The sequence below is a fragment of the Talpa occidentalis genome, unplaced genomic scaffold (genome assembly GCF_014898055.3).
Source record: "Talpa occidentalis isolate TD23 unplaced genomic scaffold, MPIMG_talOcc4v2.1, whole genome shotgun sequence".
In the NCBI taxonomy this organism is placed as follows: Eukaryota; Metazoa; Chordata; class Mammalia; order Eulipotyphla; family Talpidae; genus Talpa; species Talpa occidentalis.
Genome location: NW_026555331.1, coordinates 108,083,864 through 108,109,196, shown reverse-complemented (window position 1 = coordinate 108,109,196; position 25,333 = coordinate 108,083,864). Strand labels below are relative to the sequence as shown.

The window sequence follows — 25,333 nt, the reverse complement described above, 5'->3', positions numbered from 1 at the left end:
TTTGAGTTTGAGAAGGGCTACATTGGGGAGTCCCCTGAGAACCCTACAGGGTGGGCTTTTTATGAAGGTAGCGTGAGAAGGAGTATGTGAAATGCTTATAGTTATCAAGGTACAAAGACATGGGAAAGCCCGTCACCTATAGTTTGGTGACATTTTAAAGCTCAGATAGATTGAATGATTTTCCACTAGTCCTGGGACCTCAGAGCTCCCCATCAATTTCACTTGACTCCTTTGTCTCCAGGTCTTGATCTCTACAGGAGAACAGGAGTCAAAAGCCTTGTATTGCTTTTTTATTTATTTATTTTATTTTTTGCGCCAGTGTAGTCAGTCAGTTAATATAGCAAGTTAATGCTCTCTCTGGAATGAAAACAAGGATCCCAAGGAAGGAAGCAGAATTGTCAGAAACTGGGTTGGGCTGGGTGGAGATGCGCTCTGAACTGACTGGGCCTTGCTTAAAGTAATGGTAGAGTTGTAAATTGAAATAGGTGGAGTTTTCTTTCCCGCAGCACCATTATACTTTCGGGACCTCAGTTATGTCATCTGAAAAATAGGAAATTCATACTCATCTTTTCCCCTTTACAAAAAAATCTACTGTCTTTTGAAGTCACAGCACTAGAGGAGCAGACACATCCCCAGTCGCTGAATCGCTCACACAGGGGTGGCCAGGACTTGAGTGTGAACACCGGCGCTATGTTAAGGAGAATTTCTCAGGGCCTCCCCCGGTGGCGCAGCGGGTTGAGCACAGCGCTGTGAAGCTGTCCGCACCCTCTGCAGCGTGGGTTCGATTCCCGGCCACCTAGGGAGATACCCACATGGGGTAGCAGACCTCTCCTGTCACGCTTGCTGCTCCCCTCAGCAGTGCTTTTGGTCTGTCTGCCTGTTCTGCTCCCCACTCTGTCTCTGGTGAATCCTCTCACCCTCCCACACCCTGACCTGTACCCCAGCTATTGTGTAAATAAACAACAAATCTTTTAAAAAAAATCCTATTAAAAAAAAAGATTTCCCAGGGAGAAATCTTCTAAAAAAAAAAAAAAGAAGAATTTCTCTATTTCCAGGACTTCTTCCAAACTCTGCCTCCTAGGTTTGTGTTTTTTTTCATTTGGGAAGCTTCAAAACTTTGGGATTGAGTCCTAGAAATTATTTTTATAGAACTGTAATAATATGTGATAATGAAATAGAACATTAATTGCTAGCATTTTGGAAATTGTGCAATAAAACCCTTGCTTCTCACAGGCCCCATCTTTCACTGCCCTCCTACCTGGATCCATTATTTCCAGAATAAGTGTATCATCCCACAGCTCAATGAGGATGATGAATATGCTCTTAGCCCCTTTACTTCTTCATCTGCTTTGCTTTATATCGGCTGAGCAGTGTCAGGCAAATGAATGTGCTGGAGTCCTAACCCAGCCACGCTGCACGCTGTGCTTCACATACACCCTCGGGAGTTCCTGGCGTCCTGACTCGTCACAGGTGTTGGAAGGGCTGGGTGCTAGTGAAAGCTGGAGCAGTTGTTCCTTCAGTGAGAGAGAAGGCAAACTTGCTTGCAAATGGCATCCATAATTTCTAAATGTTTACATCAGAGTTAGAATGATGATGTGTCATTTGAAAGCTTACTAGAAAGAGGTAAGTGAGGTCAGGAGGGGAACAATAGCTATATAGGAAAAAGGTAATTAGTGGCAAGCCAATTAAGTTGAGGTGATTCTGGGCAAAAAATAAAGGAAAAACCCTCCTAATTTAGTACAATGTACTGGAAAAAGTCAACTGGCATATTAGCTATTAAATCTTTTTGTTGCAAATATGAGAGGGGAAAACATTGGGTGATTTTTAAGAAGAAAAAAAATTCTTTATGTAGCATCCCTAGAATAGTGGACACTCACTACACATTACCACATTGAAAACGACCTTGAATCTGTGATGTGACTGAAGTTTGGGAAGATTGGGAGGATTGGGATGACAGACTTTTCTTTAGACTGAAAGATGGAGTATGGCAACATTTTCTGATTTCTACATCTAACATGACAGTGTTTGTTGCCAGCACAGCACTAGACCCAGCAGGAGTAGAGCAAGAGCAGAGGCTGGAGACACTTTGAAAACTAGATCCTGCCAACAGGCATATGAAAAAATGTTCAACATCCTTTATAATCAGGGATTATAAAAATGTTCAATATCCCTTATAATCAAATTAAAACCACAATGAGATACCACCTCACACCAGTGAGAATGGCACACATTAAAAAAACAGGCAACAACAAATGTTGGCAAGGATGTGGAGAAAAAGGAACTCTCCTACGTTGCTGGTGGGAGTGCAAACTGGTCCAACCACCATGGAAAGCTGTGTGGAGGTTCCTCAGTCTACTAAAAATGGAGCTACCATGTGACCCAGCAATTCCACTTCCTAGGGATCTACTCAAAAGACACAAAAGTATTAATTCAAAAAGATACCTGCACCCCTATGTTTATTGCAGCACTATTTACAATAGGTAAGATATAGAAACAACCCAAAGCCCCAAAATAGACGACTGGATCAAGAAGATGTGGTATACATACACAATGGAATACTATTCAGCAATCAAAAAGATAAACTCATGCCATTTGCAGCAATATCGATGGAGCTAGACAGGATTATGTTCAGTGAACTAAACCAAAAGGAAAAGGAACAATATCGAATGGTTTCACTTATAGGAGGAAGGTAGGGAAACCAAATAAGGGATCAGGAAGAAAACAACAACAACAACAATAATGAAACAATAAACCCAGCAGGCAACTGTGGGTCAGAGACATTATGTGATTTAAGGGGAGGAAAAGGGATCCGGGCAGGGGAGGAAAAGCATAAGGGACTATGATGATGGTTCACAGGTGAACTGGTGGTGGGAATTTTCTGGGGAATACCCGATGATGTAAAAGATATAAATTAAAAAAAAAAAAAGAAAAGAAAACTGGATCCTCCCGGTGGGCCAACAGATAAGAACTTAGGTGGGAAGGAAGGGACTGGCCCAGTGGCCCCCCAGGTAATCTAAAGATTCTCATTTCTTCTGAGGATCTCACATTCTGATTCCTCATGTCTCTGGAATATGTTATTTATTTCTCCATAGACTTTGCCTTTCTTTGAATCAATATACATTTCTTGGCTTGTGACTATTATGTCACGAAATCCTAAAGGAAAACCAGAGAATAATGGAGTGTAGGAATGATGACAGCAGCCACTGGTTTCTGTTCTGCCCTGGCCTATTGATTTACCAGCCTTGCAGGCCTCATTCTGGTCCCTATGAAAGAGGGTTGTCTATAACATTACACCCTTTTTTCACAGCACCCCGTTTCTGTGGTTGACACCACTGCCCAGAGCTACCGTGCCTTCCTCAACAGAATTGATGCCAAAGCTCAGGGGTCAAGCTCAGTGCCTGTCTCCTTAGGATGAGTCATTTGCTGTGCCATCCACGGCAGTGCTGTGGTGGTGGGGGCTGTGCACTACCCCGTCTCCATCACTTTAGTCTTAGCAATAGCATTTGCCCAGCCTTGACCTTAATAAGAACCACGGACACATAGAGTAACATGGAAGTCACTGTCCTAGGAGTGAGGGTGAGGAGCACAAAGAAGGAGGGAGGGAGGTACGCTCCCAAGGAAGTGGAGAATATCATCTTTTCCTCAGAAACCTGCAAAAGAATGACAGTGTCCAAAGTTCTGAGCAGCCGTGATTTGAAGGTACTATGTGAGCCCAAAGCTTTGGACCAACATGATATCAGTAGATGATATCAGATCGAACTCATCTTGATGCCAGTCATCCTGGGGCTGGAGCCCCGGAGTGTTGGGATTTCCTTCTCTGTGCAAAGCGCAGGGTGAGACGGCAGAGGACCTCATGTGGGTGCTGCGTGCAGAACTTCCCAGATGGCCAATGTTCACATCAGCTGTGTAGTGTCTCCATTTTTCAAATGCAGACAGTGCAGCTTGAAGAAAACATTGAGAATTGCTCACTGCAAGGATTCTAGGTCTCCCAACTCCAAATCCTGACATTCCAGGGCACATTACTTCTTTCCTGGTCAAAGGGACAGGATGTTGTCAGTTCTGTGGCGAGAGGTTTGGGGCTCTTGCAGCTCGACAGTGAAGGTGCTCAAGCTCTAGCACAGGGCAGCTTCTTAGAGTCACATTGTAGAGGCCTCCACGCCACACGATTCCATCTGGGTTGGGAATACTTTTCCTCAAATATTTCCTTCTACCAGCTCACTGATACCTGGATTCCCAAAGCCAAGGGAAAAACTGGAAGACTGAAAGGAAATCCCCTTGGGGCCAGGAACACTGGGATTCATTATTACTATGGTGAAAGTGAATAATCTCAGACTGTTCAGGTTCCCCCCACCCCACCCTACCTGAGAGTGTGCTCTCAGTGTGAAACAGAGGGGAGGAAGGGGTTGTTTCATTCATTTGTTCACTTAATTATTTAACAAGTATTTATTGAATACTCACAATGGGCTTGCTAAGGATACAAATTCTGATCAAAACCAAGATCCCTGCCTTGAAGGAATGTAAGACTTGGTATGAGGAGACAGAAAAGTTAATCAACAATGCGGAAAGTGCTCCAAGAGAGGGTGTCAGCCTGGAGGGAGGGGAGGAGGTGTGGCTTTGGGAGCACAGGACTGGGCCTCTGAGTGAGTTAGAGCTTCAGGCTTCCCAGGAAAGGGGGTGCTTGCATCTGGTCTTGGCGGGTGCTGGGATTACCCAGCAAGGAAGGTGTGGGAGGCAGAGCCTGGCAGAAAACACAGACATTGGGGAAAATGGCTGGAGGGGCTGCCAGATCAAGCCAAGGGGGTCTTTGTGCTAGTTTAAGGGGTAGACCCTGATTCTGGGGAAACTTTGGGAGGGTTTTCACACTTGACTCGCATCTCACCCTCTTCTTGGAGCTAGAGGTGGCCTCTGGGGACACAGCACCTTCTTGGTACTGTGAAGTGCTGGACCTTTCCAGGCCAGCTCCAGACTCAACCAGTGAGGAACTTCTTGAGGACTGAACCTCCCTCCCCCAGGCTGGGTGCCTGACACCCACATATTTGGGATGGAGTCAGCTGGCTGCGGGCCTGAGGCCTGGCTGATCTGTACGTCTGGGATGCTGGGAGGCTGCCCTCTGGTGCAGGCTATCCCACTGCAGGCTATCCCACTGCCAGCACACATATTCTAGAACCACCCCAGCAATAGGTCCTCAGGTATTGCCAGTGCACTAATGTGAGAGTCCTCAGATGCCACTAGGACATGGACTTTTGTGTCAGACCTGAGTTTGGGTTCTGTGTCCAGGAATTCTGAATTCTGTGTGACTTTGGATTATTAATTCATCTCTCCTAGCTACACATTCTGCACTGGATTCTGGAACAATACTAGGACTAATTCTAGAATTGTTGTGGATGGTCACTTGGGGCGGAGGTGGTGGTGGTGGGTGTGCTAAAATACTTAGAAACATGTGACATGGGCCCTTAGCAATCAGAACATGTATTGGTCAGGTGTGATGTGAAGAGCGGGGTTCTTGAGGCCCCTGCTTGTCCAGTGGCTGGATGAGGCTGGGGTGGCTGAGCTGGACCTGGGATAAGTGGTGAAAGCACAGTGCCTGCACACAGTACATGCCGAATAAGGGGCCCTTGTATATGTTATTACCCTGATTCATCTCCTCAGCTCCCTTCTTCCTTTCACATATATCTGTTGAAGGTTTTTTGTGTCAGACCTTGGTGACCTTGGAGACACACAAATGAGTCAGTTTGTCGTCAAGGAGCTCACCTTCTAATCAGGAAGAGGGAGGAGTAAGAGACTGCCATGCAGGGTGTGCAGGAAATGCTGGAGCTGTGGGAACCAGATGGGGGAGACTTCATTCCACCTGGGGGGGAGGGAGTGGTTTCACAGGAGTCCTCCAAGGGAGATAAGCATTAGCTGGGGCTTAGGTGTGAATGGGGATTAATAGGTAAAGGTAACTTCTAATTCTATATAAAGAAAATATAAAAGAAAAGCAGTACCGCTTTTCAGGTAATAAAGGTCACATGTAGTGTTCAGTCTTGGCCACAGTGTGGCAGGAAAAGCCCAGGTTCTGGCTTGCGTCTCTGCTCCTGGAGACTTCAGAGGCTGCATTCTGGACAATGGGCAGATTTGGTGAAGGAGTCCTGGGCCCTGGAAGAGTGTGCCTCGGAGGCGGTGTCGACCCCGAAGCTTGGGTACAAAGCTGTGCAGCTCCATTCAGCAGCTTTATTCACTTCCCTGAGGGGAGAATAATTTCTCTCCTGAGATGAACAATGATGGGAAAGAAAATTTTGGTAATACTGTGTCAAAAGCAGTAAGACAATGGGGTCTAACTAGCAATGCCTGCAAATTTGCCCTCTTTTGCTTTGGGAGGCAAAAATTCAGACATCATTGAAAACAGATTTTTCTGTTGGAGAGCTGGAATGATGTGGATGAACCGATGATAAAGCAAAGGGAGGGAACCTCATATATATATATTTAAAGATTTCTTTATTTATACAAGCACTGGGTACAGTCAGAAGTGCGGGAAGGTGAGAGAATTCACCAGAGCCAGAGTGGGGAACAGAACAGGCAGACTGACTGAAATACACTGCTGAGGGGAGCAGCGGGCGGCAGGAGAGGTCTGTGCACCATGTGGGACTCTCGCCGGTGGCCTGGGATCGAACCTATGCTGCAGAGGCTGCGGGCAGCTTTGCAGCCCAGCGCTCAACCACTGTGCCACTGGGGAGGCCCAGGAACCTCATATTTTTATACTAGATATATGACCTGAGTCATCCATCCTGTCCCCTGGACAGAGATGGGTGGGGCAGGCAAGGTGCTACAGTGAGTAGAAGTGTTAGGGTTAGGATAGTGGGTGATAGTGGGTGGAGCTCTTTGTGGAACCCCTGGGCAAATTCTGGATCATGTCTGAAAGAGTGCTCGCGCTCAGCCAGAAAACTTTCTAAGTTGATTGTCACAGTGACAAGTTGCAAACAATGGGAACTTGATTTGGGAGTGTGTAGGCTGTGAAGCCAGGATGGTGAGACAAGAAGATAAAATGAGTAAAGAAATGGCTGAGAAATGCCACAAGCAGTGTGCTATGAAGCTGGCTGTGCATTCAGTGTTCTTGGGTGCGTACTAGGGGTGAGGCAGAGCCATATATAGGGTCCAGGAAGGACAGGGACTGCATTTTGAGAGTTTCCATTTTGTCTTAAAGAATCCATTTTTCTAAAATGTTCCATACTTCTAAACTGCTCACTCTGGATAGAACTCTATGGTCCACCTCAACAATATTCAAGGACTGGGCGTCTTTATTTTCCTCTCGTTCTAGCAGTTATCTTCAACAATGACCTATAAAATAAAGTCAAAGTTGGGCCTCCCTGGTGGCGCAGCGGGTTGAGTGCAACGCTGTGAAGCTGTCTGCAGCCTCTGCAGTGCGGGTTTGATTCCCGGCCAGCCAGGGAGAAACCCACATGGTGCGGCAGACCTCTCCTGTCTCACCCGCTGCTCCCCTCAGCAGTGTTTTCCGTCAGTCTGTCTGTTCTGCTCCCTACTCTGTCTCTGGTGAATTATCTCACCTTCCTGCGCCTCTGGCCAGTACCCCAGTCCTTGTATAAATAAACTCTTTAAAAAAAAGTCCATAAGGCCCCCCAAATCTGACCTCTCCTGTCACACCCAAATCCATCAGTTAAACCCAGGGAGATGAAACCGTTATAGTTGGCTTCCTGACTGCTTCACTCCTCCTTTGCACATGTCCTTTCGTCTGCTGGAAAGTGCTCTCCCCCTGCTGCTCAGCCATTCATCTCTAAAATCTCGGGTCACAGGCACCATTTCTATGAAAAGGACAAAATTATCCTACTACCTCCTTTGTTTGATATTTATGTCTCTACTATTACATTATTACTTCCTTCACACTGCCTTAATGACTGCCTCCCTACTGGATTTTGCATTCCTTAAAAGCAAAAATGTTGTCTTGTCAGTCAGTGTGTAATAAGTGTTCAATAAATGTTGTTCAGTACTACTGAAAATAGAACTAAGGGACAGTTCTTAGAGATTATATTTAGTTACTTTGATAGAGAAGTCCCATGCATTTTACCTTAATGAGACCCCTGCCCTTGACTGAGCCTTGGGTGGAAGCCTGGGGAGGACACATTTAGCTTTGTAGGTTGTGAAATGCGCAACCCCGGAGGACATTGTGTACACCGATATGGACTATGCACCCTACCATTGTGCAGTCTCCTGGGGCCCCCTTAAAATTCTCATGTTTAGGTTCCCTAATCCAACAGGGCAAGATAGAAAGGGAGATCGAGATGTGAAGATACTCCAGGAAGGGCCTGGGGCGTTGGCATGGGGAGGTTTGATGGAGGTTGCATATATGTGCACTATGCAGGAATAAAAAATGTAGCCCCAAGGTTATAGACATGTAAATGGATGACAAATTAATAAAAAGTATAATAATGCAAAGATAAAGAAAAAAATCCAGATGGAGATTAATTAAAAATAATATGGGAAGCCAAATAGATGAAAAAGTGAAGAAAACTTATGCATGAGACAGTTGAAGCACATAGCAGAAAATACTGATGATGCATCCTTCCAAGTTATTTTTAATTTTTTGGGTGACAATTGCCTTTGATTGAGGTGACATTGGTTAACAACAGTGTATAGGATTTAGGGGTGTTGGTTCACACCTCTTCAGGCATATGTTACCACATCCCACACACCACCCAAGAACCTATAATCCTCCACCATAGACCACTAGATCCTCTCTCCATTTTGTTCATCCAAGTTTTTAAAGTGGCTTCTCCATTTTCAAAGGGAGACATCTTGTAAGCTGATAAAAAGTTAACCTGGAAAAGACATTTTGGGCACAGGGATATAAAAATGAGTAAGTCACAGTTCTTTTGTAAAGGAGTTACTGCCAAGATGAGCCATTGTCTTTATCTTATTACCAGCAATGTCTTGTTTGGGTCAGAATTAGAAAAAGTTTTATATGTAACTAATATATTACCCAAAGCCTCTGTTTCTCTGGAACTCTTGGTTAAAAACTCCAAATCTCCAAGCAGTTATTCAAACATTTTTATTTTTGATCACAGTAGATATACCGTTTACACTTGCCTAGGATGAATGTGGCACATTTTTCCAAGCACTGAGAGCACTTTTATAATACTATATTACTGAATTCATTCCCACCATTTTTTATAATGAGGTTAAAAAATCAGTCCTAGAACTTCCCAAAGGAATATGAGGCAGATTTACAAATGAATCATCCAGCAGATGGTAAGACTTGGATTTTTGCATGCTTTGCAGACATTAGCATATTTCAAGGTAGTTAGGCATTGAAAAGTTTTCACTTAATTATGAGGAAGGTGGTGTATGAATTAGTGAAAGTTAAAATTTTAGAAAAATTTAAAAATACGCTATCTTCTAACTCTCAAGTACCCAACTTACACAAACCGCTGAAAAAGTGTCAGGTAGATTCCTTTATTTTTTAATCTTCCCCCCACTCTGTCAAGTAGATTTCACTCTTAATAGATAAATTTCTCTTTTAATTAGTATACTAAATGAATGCTGTCAAAGTTCTTGAATACGGTCTCACTTTAATTTTCTCTACATCATTACTCTGCTGAACAGACTCATTCTTTTGATGTATGACAGAGAATAATTGAGACTTTCTTCTTGGAGTTGATGGTCTCACTCTATAGTAATCCACTGCACCAGATGTGTTTCTAAATAGACTTTGAAAACTATGCAGGAGCGGTGCCTGTCAAGTGGGTAAAGACAGATGCAGGAATTTGCTCTGAAGCATTTGGGCTCTGTTCCTCCTGCACACTCTTTAGGCTTGGTTGTGTGTTGCTTATTGTGACAACTAGCTGTTTGGACATAAGTGTCAGTCTTGCTTTTGGTAATTTCTACTGAATTTGTCTGGTAACTCCAATGGACAGTGGTGAAACCTAGAGTGACCTACATATCTTACCTTTGGGAAAACATTCCAGAGTGAGCCAGTGTTTTCATTCCAGAGTGATTAAACTAGCACTAAATCTGAAATAAAACTCCAAGCAAAATATGAAGAACTGGGAAAATGAAATGCCATCCAAAAGACATAGGGGAGAGGTTACTTGGTGAAGAATGATTTAATGTAGGAGTCAAAAGAAAACATGTACGTACTACTTTGTATTCTTCATAATAAGCAGGAAGACACAGCCTTCCTTTGAGATAGGAAAAGAAAAACCATAAGAAGAGAAGCCGGTTGATTTTGAGTTAAGGTGCAAAGAGAAACAATGCAAAGAAAGTAAATATGTAGCCTGGGAATTAAAATTCACACTGAGGTATAGAAATAATAAAGAATGTAATCCAACACATCAACAAAAAGAAAAATAAAAACCATATGATCATAGTAATAGATGCTGAGAAAGCATTAGACAAAGTCCAACATCCATTTATGATGAAAGCCCTTGAAATTCTTGGGATAGAAGGAACATAACTTAACATGATAAAAGCCATGTATGACAAACCCACTGCCAATATTATTCTTAATGGCGAAAAGCTCCAGGCCTTTCCTTTAAGATCAGGAACAAGACACTGATGTACCCTGCTCTTCAATATACTGCTGGAGGTCCTAGCCAGGGCAATAAGACAAGGAATCCAAATAGGGAAAGAAGTAAAACTGTCACTATTTGCAGATGATATGATAATAAAGATAGAGAACCCTAAAAACTCCACAGAAAAACTCGAAATAATCAACCAGTTGGGTCTGCCTGGTGGCACAGCGGGTTAAGCGCAGCACTGTGGCACTGTCCGCAGCCTCTGCAGAGCCGGTTCTATTCCCAGCCAGCCAGGGAGAATCCCACATGGCTCAGCAGACCTCTCCTGTCTCACCTGCTGCTTCCCTCAGCAGTGCTTTCCATCTCTCTGCCTGTTCTGCTCCCTGCTCTGTCTCTGGTGAATCCTCTTACCCTCCGGCAATTCTGTCCTGTACCCCAGCTCTTGTATAAAAATAAAGAAATAAATCTTAAAAAAAAAATCAACCAGTTTAGTAAAGTAGCAGGATACAAAAGCAACACACAAAAGTCAGTAGCCTTCCTATAACAAACAATCTGAAGAAGAGCTCAAGAAAACCATCCCTTTTATGATTGAAACAAACAAACAAAAAAATAAGTACTTGGGAATAAACCTAACAAAAGAGGTGAAGGACCCATACAAAGAAAATTATGAAACACTGTTAAAAGAAATAGAAGAAGACACAAAGAAATGGAAAGACATCCCCTGCTCATGGATTGGAAGAATTAACATTATTACAATGGCCATCCTACCAAAAGCAATATACAGATTCAACGCTATTCCAATAAAAATCAATGACATTCTTAAAAGAAATAGAACAAATACTAATGAAATCCATATGAAACCACAAAAAACCCAAATAGCCAAAGCCCTACTGATGAAAACAAAGGAGAAAGGAAGTATCACACTTCCAAACTTCAAGCTATACTACAAAGCCATAATAATTAAAACAGTTTGGTATTGGAACAAAAACAGACACACAGACCAATGGAACCGAATAGAGAGCCCAGAAATAAAGCCACACTTATATGGACAGCTGATCTTTGACAAAGGAGCAAACACTGTGCAATGGAACACAGACAGTTTGTTCAATAAATATGCTGGGAAAACTGGACCACCAGATGCAAAAAAGATGAAATTAGACCACTACCTCTTACCATGCACAAAAATAAACTCAAAGTGGACAAAAGAACTCGACATAAGACCTGAAACCGTAATATATATATATAAGAAAATATAGGTAAAACACTACAAGATATACATCTCAAACATATTTAAAGACTCATCACCCAAAGCAAAGAAAGTCAAGGAAAAGATAAACACCTGGGATTACATCAAACTGAAAATCTTCTGTATAGCAAAGGAGACATTAACCGGGGCCTCCCTGGTGGCACAGGTGGTTTAGCACCGCACTGTGAAGCTGTCCGCAGCCTCTGCAGTGCCAGTTCGATCCTGGCCGGCTGGCGAGAATCCCACATGGAGCGGCAGACCTCTTCTGTTTCCCCCGCTGCTCCCCTCAGCAGTGTATTTCATCAGTCTGCCTGTTCTGTTTTTCGCTCTGTCTCTGGTGAATCCTCTCACCCTCCCACGCATCTGGCCTGTACCGCAGTTCTTGTCAAAATAAATATATCTTTAAAAAAAAAGAGAGACATTAACCCAAACAAAGAGACACCCCACTATTGGGAAAAAATCTTTGCCCTCCATACAACTGATAAGGGACTGATCACAAAGATATACAAAAAACTCACACAACTCAACAAAAACAAAATAAACAATCCAGTCAAGAAATGGGCAGAAGAACTTAAGACATTTCTTCAAAGAGGAAATGCAAATGCCCAACAGGCATATGAAAAAATGTTCCACATTCCTTATAATCAGGGAAATGCAAATCAAAACCACATTGAGATACCACCTTACGCCAGTAAGAATGGCACATATCAAAAAACAAGCAACAACAAATGTTGGCGAGGATGTAATGAAAAAGGAACGCTCCTACATTGCTGGTGGGGGTGCAAACTGGTCCAAACACTATGGAAAGCTGTCTGGAGGTTCCTCAGTCTACTAAAAATGGAGCTACCATATGACCCAGCAATTCCATTCCTGGGAATCTACCCAAAGGATGCAAACACATTGATTCAAAAGAACACCTGTACCCCTATGTTTATTGCAGCACTATTTACAATAGGTAAAACCTGGAAACAACCTAAATGCCCCAAAATAGATGACTGGATCAAGAGGATGTGGCATATATACACAGTGGAATATTATTCATCAATCAAAAAAGATAAACTCATGCCATTCATGCAACATGGGTGGAACTAGAAGGAATTATGCTCAGTGAAACAAGCCAGAAGGAAAAAGAAAAATATCGGATGGTATCACGTAGCGGGAATATAGGGGAACCAAATAAGACATCAGTGTGAAAAAAAATAATAACAGTACAAAGCACAACAAAGCAAAAACAGACAATTGTAAATCGGAGACTTGCTGCAGGGGAGGAGGAGGGAGAGGGATCAGAGGGAAGGAGGGAGGAGCATAGGGGACTGAGGTGATGGTGCACGGGTGCATTGGTGAAGGAAACTCTAAGGGGACTACACCTGAGGGGGTGGGGGAAGCAAATATTGTTTAAAGATTAACAATGATGTAAAAAATAAAAAAAAAATTATTAAAAAAATGGGAAAAAAAAAAGATGACAGAGAAATCTGTAGAGTCTGCTTTCTTCTCCAACAAGAGGGACAGATGGACCAGGTGCAAAAAGAAAAAAAAGAAATAACACTGAAAAAAATTAATCAATGATTGGAAGACAAACAGATGAAAATAAAGAGAAACGATATTAGGAGGTCAGAGAAGAAAGAACCAACACAAAGAAATGAATCAAAGATATTTTGAGACTAAAACCAAACAATTATAACAGAAGCAGTAATCAAAGGTAAAGTTGAAGGCAGCTTGCCTTAAAAAACTAAGGCCTGAGTTTATGTATTGGAAGGGCTCATTGTGTTCCAGGAAAATAAATAAAAAATCAATAAAATAACCTACAATTACATAGATGTTAACACAATTTTTGAAATATAAGGATAAAGGAAAATGTTTGCCTACAAAGGAAAAGCAAAGCAATTAGACTTGGTTCCCACTTCTCTTTGACAGAATGTAAATAGCAGAAGATAATTAAGAAATATGTTCAGAGTTTAATGTAGATTCAATAAATCTGTACTTGAGTTGTTTTTCATGTATATCTCATTAGTCAACATGTCATTCTTAGAAAGAATTATTCAAGGAGATATATATATTTATTTCAGTCAATTGAAACATGAATCAAATTAAATTCTGTAGAATTCTATGCATTCTCAGAAAATGTGATTATTGAGCACTTGAAATGTGACTATCCCTCACTGAGATGGGCTATAAGTGTAAAATACACTTGCTTTTGACCAAAAATATACAGTCTCATTAATAATTTTTATATTTATTACATGTTAATATGATAATATTTTGCATATATTGACAAATAATTATGGGCAAAATTAGAAAACAAAAAATAATGCGAAGCAATTCTTAACAATAAACTAGCAAGGTTGTAAAATGGTACTTCAATAACAATAAATAGATTAAAAATAGTGACATGTCTCGATCTTAAAATAGCCATTTACTGATAAAAATTACAAAATATTAATGAAAATGGAGCGTGTGAAGAGGAGGGTTAGAGAAGGCAATTTCCTCATCTCCTACAGGCAGGAGTAAATGGTACTGTTACGTTAATGTTGTCAACAAGATAATAAGAGAAACAATATAAGAATGTCATTTCCTAATCATTACAGTTGTATATAATTTCAAGAGGCAAAACTTAGATAAAAAAATGATAGGTAAGGATATTTCAGGTAAGCACAAAGAGAAAAGAGATAGATGACAGAGGCACTGTGAACTTTAAAAAAGCAGAATTCAGGGACTAAAAAGAAAAATGTCATTTCCTGATGATAACGAATACAGTCCAACATGAATGAAGATGTGAAAGCTCGACCCCTTGCTGCCTACACTAGAGATAAGGCTTTTCTTTAAATTCAGTGCCCGTGCAATAGTTACACAAATTCTATCATGAATTGCGTGACAGAGGGAAACATCAAGAGGTTCCTCAAGCCGAGATTAGATTGCATAGAACATAGTCACTGACTATATAGTTATAAAATTCAAACTAAATTAAAAAAAGGAAAAACGTTGAAGAAGGAAGGAAGAAAGGATGGGAAGATAAGGAGGTAAGAAAAGAAGAGTAAGAAAAGTAAGAAAAGAAGACGACATAGAGGATGGAGGAGAGGACAGAGGACCGGTAGGAGGAAGGACAGGAAGGAAAGAAGGGATACAAAGATGGAAGAGATGACAAAAGAAATAAAACAGGAAGGAAGGAGAGAAGAAGGAAGGATGGTGGAAAATAAGAAGGAAGGAAGAAACAAGGAAAACTTAAATGACAACAAAGAACACTTTAATCACTTGAAATATTTAAAAAAAATGTCCAACTTGTAAGTCAAAAAGGAAATGGTAATTGCCTCTGCAGTCGTCTTAGAAGTACGGTCTATAGGAAGTTGGCATGTCAAAATTGTCGACATGCAGCTAGAGCCAGGGCACAAATTCTCTGATTTAAAAAAGAAAATAGTGAAAGAGGAAGACAGACTTATCCAAAGTCAGGGAATGAAAATAGCAAATTTGAAACCAAAATCAAGTGAACTAAAAATGAGAAAATCAGTACAATTTATAAATTCAAAAGCTACCTCCATAAAAAGGCAATAAAGATAACAGACCTTCATAACAGCTCTGTCCAGTAAAACATTTTGCGATGATAGAATGTTCTATATTGGTGCTGTTCAATATAGAAGCTACTATTATCACATACCTAATAAGCACTTAAAGTGTGTCTAGTGCTGTCAAAGAAGTACATTTTCAATTTTATTCAATTTGGATTAATTAAAGATTAAACTGCTACATAGACTAATGACTACCATGTTGGATAATACCACTCTAGCAAATAATCAGAGAAGAAAATAAATAAACACATATATAGTACATACAAGCAAGCATACATATTTAATATTATTAACAAATGATGATTAAAATAGAAAATGCATAGAAATCTCTTGACAAATTTGAATGTCTTTACAAAATGCAATTTCCAAAGGAAAATACTGACTCCAAATGAAGTAGATAACCTGACTTTGTATAGAATTTTCTCACCAAAGGAACATACATAGCAAAGCAAAAGATAACACTGAAAAAATTTGTGAAATAATTACATTGCTAAAAATACTTTGGATCCCAAGAGTTTCATAAGCAATTTTATAAAAATACCAGGAAATAGGTTATTCCTATGATGACAGTTACATGAAAGAAGAAACTGAAGGCTAGTTTCCTTTATGAATATAATTACAAAAAGCTTTAAAGAGAATCCTGGCAATACATATATGTAAGTATACTACCATAACAATATAACACGACCATATATAGCTTAATTGAGTAATACCAAGTGACTCCATTATTAAGAAGTGTTTTCAACATATATTCCAGATGTCAGATAGACATGCTCTTTAAGATGATAATATGATTGCCTCAAATTCCCATTCCATATCCAGGTTTATTAAAAATTTTCTCCCAGTACATCCAGAACATTCATTATGCTTTCTAGATAGGTTTAATATGGGATTACAGCATGAAAATAAGATTTGCAGCAGTCAAATTGTTTATCAATAAAACAGCACTCAGCTTGAAAATGAATATACATTGTGTGGTGTTAATCATATTCCTTTATAACTTTAATTTTTGAATGGGAAAATAAATTTTCTTGCTATAAAAATATCACCATGTTTAACCTTTCCTATTTGTCCTGACATTTTTATTATTCCAAACATAAGTACTTTGTACGTAAATTGTTACGTACTCTTTATAAAATTACATTAATTTTTATTGAGGGAACATTGGTTTGTAACACTGTACATGATTAAGAGGTATAGATTCACACACACCGCTTTATATGAATGTTACCACACCACATCTACCACCAAAGCACCAGTAATCTTCCACCATAGTCCATTAGGCTTCCCCCTCAGTTTGCTTTCCTCCCTCAACTTTCCCCTGTGATAGCCTCAATTTGGCAGTCACACTTCTAGGGTTTATTTTGGCTTAGTTTGGTCTGTCCCTTAGTTTTGTATCCTTACATCCCACATGAGTGAAATCATCTATATTTGTCTTTCTCCTTCTGATTTATTTTGCTTAGCATAAACTCCTCCAGTTCCATCCATGTGGTCACAAATGGAAAGATTCCACCCCCCTTTCTCTCTTTCTCTCTCTCCTCTTTGGTAGCTGAGTAGTATTCCATTATGTATATGTACTACATTTTCTTTATTCATTCATCTATCATTGGGAACTTCAGTCCTTAGGTTGGCTATTGTATATAGTGCTGCAGTGAACATTGGAATGCATATATTCCTGAATTAATGCTTTTGTATTATTTGGATAGATAGATATCTAGGAGTAGAATTGTTGGGTCATATGGTAGATCTATATTGAGAAATCTCTGTATGGTTTTCCAAAGGGGTTGGACCAGTCTATATTCTCACGATGTTTGAGGAATCCCTTTTCCCACACCCTCACCAATATTTTTTCTTTCTTTCCTTCTTTTGTGAAATGGGCTGTGCTCATGGGTGTGAGGTGCTATCTCATTGTGGTTTGATTTACATATTTCTCTGATGATAAGTGACAATGAACTTTTTTTTCATTTTGCCTCTTGGCCATCTGTATGTCTTCTCTGGAGAAGTGTTTGATTGCAATATTTGTTTTCTTGTTCTTGAGTGGTATGAATTTTTTGTTGATCTTGGATATCAGTGCCTTGCCAGATGTATGATGTACAGATATTTTCTATCATTAGGTAGGTTGTCTTTTCTTATAATGATAGTTTCTTTTGTATAGCAGAAACTTTTTAGTTTGATATCGTTCCATTTGTTTATTTTTGCTTTTGTTTCCCTTGTTGATGTAGTTAAGTCCCAAAAGACATCTCTGAAGCCAATGTCTAGTGCTTTTCCTTTGCTGCCTTCTATGGATTTTATGGTTTCAGGTCTTACATCCAAGTTTTTCATTCATTTTGAGTTAATTTTTTGTGAGGTAGTGATTTAGTTTCATTCTTTTGCATGAGACTTTTCAGTTTTCTTTTTTTCTTTTTTTTTTAAGATTTATTTATTTATTTATACAAGCACTGGGTACAGTCAGAAGCATGGGAGGGTGAGAGAATTCACCAGAGCCAGAGCAGGGAACAGAACAGGCAGATGGACCGAAATACACTGCTGAGGGGAGTAGCGGGCGGCAGGAGAGGTCTGCGCGCCATGTGGGACCCTCTCCTGGCGGCCGGGGATCGAACTGGCACTGCAAAGGTTGCGGGCAGCTTTGCAGCCCAGCGCTTAACCGCTGTGCCACCAGGGGAGGCCCAAGACTTTCCAGTTTTCTTAACACCATTTGCTGAAAAGACTTTCCTTTCTCCGTGGTATAGTCTTGGTCTCTTTGTCCTAGATTAACTGTCCATATAAATGTAGGTTTATTTCTGTGCTCTCAATTCCACCCCTTTAGTCTTTGTGTCTGTCTTAGTCAAGTACCATGCTGTTTTGATTACTGCAGCTTTATAGTACAGTTTGAAGTTGGGGCATGTGATACCTCTTTTCTCTTATTTTGTCAGGATTGCTTGACTATTTGGGGCCTTTTTGGTGGTTCCATACAAATTTTAGTAATGTTTGTTCTATTTCTTTGAAGACTATTATTAAAATTTAGATAGGGATTGCATTGAATTTATTGCTTTTGGATAAAATGGCCATTTTAACAATGTTGCTTATTTCAGCATGTAGGAATGCAACAAATTATTGTATGTTAATTTTGTATCTTCTGTGTTACTGCACTGATTTATTGTTTCTAATTCCATATCCAGTTTTAATCCTTAAAATTTAAATCAGCGACTCTTCCAGGTGTTTTACTAGGTTTCCTCTCACGACTTCAATTAATCATTTTCTGAGCCTGTTGAATTTTTTTCCTACACTTGTGTCTTACATATGTTGATTTACTTTTTTCCAGACAACAAATAAAAGATGGCATACAGCCCATCCTTCATGATTTCTGAATCTGTTATTGTGCGGTTGAGAGGCACCCTGGGACCACAAACTTGCGTTCTCTAGTCATCCACATGCACAAAGACAAAGCAGACTCAGTGTGAAAGATCTTTAATAGAATTAGTGTGCATACAGAGAGAGCAGAAGAAAGGATATTTTTCCCAGTACAACACCCAGACTACCCATTTCCCTGTGGACAAATGCCCAGCCAAACAAGTTTGCCCTGAAGTGGGGCTGCTGAGGCCTGAAAACCAGCCCCCAGTCTAAGGCACATTATGTCAGGGAATAAAGGAAAGGGGTTCTGAAACAGGTCCCAGAAAGCTGGGACAAAAGGAGATACCACATCAAGATAATAGCTGCCATTGTCAGCCTCCCAACTTGGGTCTCCTCCACAGGCTCCTTCTCTGTAGTATCAGGGTGCAAGTAGGCTACAGAAGCAAGAGTTCTTTCCCCTTTTTCCCCAGAGCCGACTTGTCTTGCCTGTTAGCCTCACCTGGCCTCTCAGCAACACTCTTGGTTCCCAGTATCTAGTCCAAGGAGACTGATTGCATGTAAGTGGGGGCAGCAAAAATGGAGATGGCTCTGTAAAAAAAATTCCTGGGAATTGCAGGAGACAGGATTTCTGAAAAGTTTCTAAAACTGAGGATTAGTATTTTGAGGGTAACATAACAGTACCTTAATAGTTAAGATTTCAAAACATGAGTGCATTATTTCTTGTATTATCATTAGTTTCCTTCTTGTGTGTGTGAGCATAAAAATCTTTCTCTAGCGTTTTAAAGGTTCATTCCTGACGTCTGTACCTCAGTCCCAATTTTCTTACCTGCTGGGACTTTAAAAACCTTATCCTTCTAGGGGGAGGGGATGCCTGCGGACTCATACTGTGGATATTTTTGGGAACCACTGAGGGTTTCAAAGATTTTTTTCCCTTTCTGGATAATTAAATCTCTTCTTCGTGTTTTTCTCAGTCTTCTGTCAGCCTAGTTTTTGTGAATTTCCATAAGGAACTAAATTGATAGGCCACTCATCAGATTTATTTTTTTTTTAAAGATTTATTGTATTTCTGCATACAAGAACTGGGGTCTAGGCCAAAGGTATGAGGTTAAGGGTGTTGGTGAGTGGATTCATCAGAGACAGAGTCGGGAGCAGAACAGGTGGATATACTGAAATACACTGCTGAGGGGAGCAGCGGGAGAGATAGGAGAGGTCTACTGGGCCGTGGGAGTTAGCTCCCTGGCCGGGGGTCAAACTCATGCCACAGTGGCTGACCACAGTGGCTGGCTTGGTAGTGCTGGGACTAACTCCTGTGCCATTCATCAGATATAAATGTGATTATCACATCATCTGGGGTACTTCCTGCCAGCAGTTTATCAGGCTGCCACCATTAGTAGCATTTCAAAATGAATCTGCAGTTATTTCTGATTTAGAGTCTTCTCGTCTCATTTTCTTATCTTTCTTCAACCCATTAAACTCACCTTGCATTTTTTCACCCACCTCTCCCCATAGCAACCTTCCTTCTTTAAAGGAAGCCCAAGCTGCTTCATGCAAGGAACTAAACAGATAAGTCTCTTCCTAGTTGCAGATAAAATGTATCTCACTCCTTATGTAAAAGAATGTCTACTTAATTATAAAACACGGGGACATTTTATTCAATTTATACTATGTGTGTGTTCTTGCTTATGCATAGTGCACCAACAATATGATGTGTCACCTAGAGCCCTATATTTGGAGAATGGGATAGTTGGAACAAAACAATCTGTTGTTTTAACTCAGTGATCTCAGTTACTTGACTTAACATCTTGGTATTCAATAGTGTCGATTAATACTTACTTTGAAGGGTTGATTTGATGATTAAATAAGGTAATAGTGAAGAAGACTTCGCAGCAATAACCAGCACAGAGCAGGTACAGAACAAATGTTTCCTACGCCTGAATCTGAGCCCTCATTCTCCTGATGAGCTCAGGGGTATGGACCCTGGATTTATGACTGTGGGAAATTTATAATCAATCTAGAGGGTTCATGGAGATATTCAAAGGCTTGTCTGTGAAAAGAAGGGAGAGGATTTATGGCAGGGACAGAGGTGGGTGAGAAGAAAGGAGAATGTAATAAGCATTTGAATGAGAAATAGAACGAGTCAAAGGCAAGAGGAAAGCTGGGACTGGTGGGGAGGGGCACGGGCAGCAGCAGAGGAGCCAGAGTGGGCTGGATGCGGCTGCGTGTCTCTTGCACCTGAGCCATATTATTTTTGGTAGCCTGAAGACTTAGCTTATCTATGATTTCCCTCATGGGGTTTTCATATTATTGAGAGAGACCTGTGTGACACTATCTGTTTCTCCACTTTTGCTTCTGTTTAGTCAGAAACATTTCACGCTTTCAAAATCAACTTTAAATAAATCAGAGCAGGGGAATTTTTATTTTTCATTTTGTCAGAGCAGACCATTCAAGTGCCCCTGGAGAGTGCTCAGCCCAGGTTTGTGGAGAGTCAGAGGAAAAGGTATTTCCTTCTGTCTCAGAATTCAAAGAGGATAGTGTTCCAAAAAGCTCACATCAAATTGGGTGGATGAGCCACAACAGAGGCCATTGGGATCCTTTTGTGGTCTGAATGAGTAGCAGATGGAATCCTGGTTGTATTTTCTAAAATAAAAAAAGTGTCTATGCTATTTTGAGTATCTCTTGAGCCCAGCTTCACATCCTCTTGAGCACCTTTTAAGCTCTAGTTCTCCTGCTTTCTTTTGATTTTTGTCCCAGGGAACCTTGGAGGGTGGGACTTGCCCCATAGTCATGCATAGTAGACTCAGAAGAGTGAGGGAATTAATGTTCACTGTCCAAGAAATAAAAGACACCAGATAAATGCTTCTTCCACTGCTCAGGAGGATAATCTGAGAGTCACCCACGGTTCCTCTGGATCTCTGTAGGACACAGTTGCCCTGTTTTAATATCATTTCAAATGGTAAGGTCAACAGATGATAAGATGATTGACATTGAAAGTGTAGGCTGGAGGGACTTCCGGTTTTTAATTCCACATGTAAGGAGCTTGGAAGTTGCCATTCCAATCTAACAAGTAAAAAGCTGAACACACTGAAAAATCAACAACCCTTTTTGGTTTTCTAGGAGAGGGGAGGACACAAGGCCAACTGCTGCCCCAAATAAGAGAGACCAAGAGGGAGATACAAGGAGTCACTACTTTCTGGAGCACAGGCAGGACAGTGGAGTGGAAACCACCTAGGAGCCAGTGCTCTGGGAGGAACATGAACCATAATTTGCAAGTTTCTAGGGTCTCAATGTGGTCAGTTCTGAGAATTAAAAACTGCAGAGGGACCCAGTCTTAAGGGGAGATTGTGAAATTTACCCCCAGAAACCCAATCATGGTAAATGTTCAAGTCCCCTCCTTTTTCTGGCAGGGGAGGAAAAAGGGAAGCTTTTTGACATACGCCATAGTGCTCTGTTCTTAACAAGACCTAATTGTTGACTAGAACCTAAATGCTGGGGTATTGTCAGTGCCCAGCTGACCTCAGGGTAGAGAAATACCCAACTCAAACCTATGACAATCTTAAGGAGGATGAAAAAAGTCCACTGAAAAAAAAGCATGTGTGAAGTTCACAGTCCAGAGGCAGAGGTCATTAAAAGACTGAGAACTGATTGGCGCACTTCTCTCTCTCCATGCCTCACCCCCATACTGCTAATGGTCATTTGTAGATGTTCCATTTACCTACTACATCATGTGCTTACCAAGAAGAAATCACAAGACATGCCAAAAGGTAAAAAACATAGTTTGAAGAGACAGAGCAAGATCAAAACCAGACATTGCAGAGATGTTAGAATTATCAGATGAGGTATTTAAAATAACTGTGATTAATGTCCTAAGTACTCTAATGGATAAAGTAGACAGAGTGCAAGAACAAATGGGAAATGTAAACAGAGGGATTGAAATTCTAAGAAAGCTAAAAAAGAAATGCTAGAGATTAAAAAAAATTAACAGAAGTGAAGAATAATGTTATTGATAGATTGGACATGACTGAGGACAGAATCTCTGAACTAAAGTGTATATTGATTGAATTCCTAAAAACCAAAAAAGCAAAGAGAACAAAGAGAAAAATGTGGTGCAGAATATTCAAGAACGGGGGTACAACTACAAAAAGTATATTTTATGCATAATAACTATACCAGAAGGAAAAGAGAGAAAGGAATAGAAGAAATATTTTAAACAGTAATGACTAGAATTTCTCTAAATTAATATCAGACACCACATCATAGGTCCAGGAAGAAATTGTAGAAAATCAATGTAAACAAAAAGACCAGAGGAAAAAAAATATTTTTTAAAAGATTAATTTAATTTATTTATGCTACAAGAAGTGGGTTGTAGGCCAGAGGTGTGGGGTAGAGGTGGGGGTGGTGAGAGGATTCACCAGAGACAGAGTAGGGAGTAGAACAGGCGACTACTGAAATGCACTGCTGAGGGGAGCAGCGGGAAAGACAGGAGAGGTCTGCTGCGCCATGGATCAGCTCCCTGATCAGGGATGAAATTCATACCACATTGGCTGGAGAGCGCTTGATAGTGCTGAGACTTTAACCCCTGCACCACCAGGGAGGCCCCAGAGAAAAAAATACTTTACCCATGGAGGAACAAAGGTAGAATCAGTCACATCTGAGATTTGTGGCCAAGATGGTGACAGAGGAGTCTATTTGCCTCTCTTCTGAGTGGATCATTCAATAGCTGTCCAGTGGACACTACACTCAGAAAGCCCAAGATTTGGGCAGAAACTAGAACACCCCTTGGGCACTAGGGATCAACACAAACTGTGACAGAGAAGAGGAGACAGGCAAGAGAGTCATGCTTCACGGAACAGGAAGTGTCTGGAGAGAAATGCTCAGGCTGTGGTGTGCGGCAGGGGCTACATATACGAAACTTCTGGCTCAGGCAGTGCTTCTGGGAAGGGGAGAGCTAAGTGGTGTGGATGCACACATACTTGACCCAGGGGTGACATGTGCAGAGAAGCTGGAGTGCTCCCCGCAGGCTAGGTCTCAGGTAAAAAAGAAAAAAGAAAGTGTTAGATTGCATTCCACCTTTCCTGCCCTCAGGACTGCTACTGACCTTGTGAAGTCCACCAATAGGGATGAACTTCAGTCTCAGATGTAGAACCCCAGAGAGGAGGGGTAGTGGTGGTGCCCCAAAACAAGCCAGCCTTCCCTACTCCTGCACATTCTAGTACCTAGAGCTCCATACCTCACCTTCTGACTCAGCAACTGCAAAAACAGATGTCAGTGCCTATGGATTACAGCAAAGACAAAAAACAAACACAAAAACACACAAACAAAACAAATAATACCATGCCACCACCTGTTGGAAAAGTAAAAGTAGTTCAACTCTAAATTACTGCTACAGATTAAAAAAAAAAATAGAGCAGTCTAAAGCATCAAAATAGGCAGACAAAATATATAACACATAGCACCTTGAGACCTAAAAGGAATGTGACATTATGAGAACCAGTTTCCAGAATCCAGCCATTAAGACATAGAAGATTTCAAAATGAGAGTTCAAAATGGCTATGATTAAAAAAAAATTCATGGCCGTCATCTCTGGTCTGTCTTGCTCTAGCTTTAACAAGCTGCTTTGTTATAGCTTTGAGCCTTTGCACGTACTGCTTGCATGGATCTGTCTTTTCTCCACATGCAAAAGATCTGTTGCTGTTTTATTTTTTTTTAATTTTTTAAAAGATTTTTTTTTTTTTTTTGTGGGACCCTCGCCGGTGGCTGGGGTGGCCGGGGTGGCCGGGGAACGAACCGGCGCTGCAGAGGCTGTGAGCAGCCTCGCAGCCCAGCGCTCAACCGCTGTGCTACCAGGGGAGGCCCTTAAAAGATTTTCAAAATTTATTTATACAAGAACCGGGGTACTGGCCAGATGCGCGGGAGGGTGAGAGGATTCACCAGAGGCAGAGTGGGGAACAGAACAGGCAGAGTGATGAAATACACTGCTGAGGGGAGCAGCGGGCAAGACAGGAGAGGTCTGCCGCTCCATGTGAGACCCTCGCTGGCCAGCTGAGATCGAACCAGCACTGTAGAGCCTGCGGACAGCTTCACAGCACTGCGCTCAACTGCATGGGCCACCAGGGGGGGCCCCTGTTCCTCTTTTTGATCTATAAAAGATGTCATGGGCCTCCCCGGTGGCGCAATGGTTGAGTTCTGGGTTGCGAAGCTGCCCGCGGCCTCTGCGGTGCCGGTTCAATCCCCGGCTGCTCCCCGGGCACCAGAGGAGGGTCCCACATGGCACGCAGACCTCTCCTGCCACCCGCTGCTCCCCTCAGCAGTGTACTTCAGTCCTTCTGCCTGCTCTGCTCCCCGCTCTGGCTCTGGTGAATTCTCTCACCCTCCCACGCTTCTGACTGTACCCAGTGCATGTATAAACAAAACAGACAAACAAACAAACAAACAAATAAATAAATAAAACATGCCACTAAAAAAAAAAAAAAAAAAAGATGTGATGTGTAGCATTCTGAAAGCTCCAAGGCAGGGCAAGTGAGCCCTTTACTGCCTCCTATAGCACTTTATTTTTCCCTTAGTTATGGTGTTTTGCTCACTTACTTTGATTGCTTATGGGATGCTGATTCCTCAGGGACCAGTCTCTTTCCTCTTTCTATTTCTAGGACCTAGATCGTGACCTGGCACATTAAGGGAATTCAATATGTGCATAT

The 25,333-nt window shown here is 41.3% G+C and overlaps 1 protein-coding gene across 5 annotated transcripts in view; it reads left to right on the top strand.

Moving 5' to 3' along the window:
- The window catches only part of PDE1C (phosphodiesterase 1C), a 417,006-nt gene that overhangs the window by 87,461 nt on the left and 304,212 nt on the right, over positions 1–25,333 (top strand). The window lies entirely within an intron of this gene.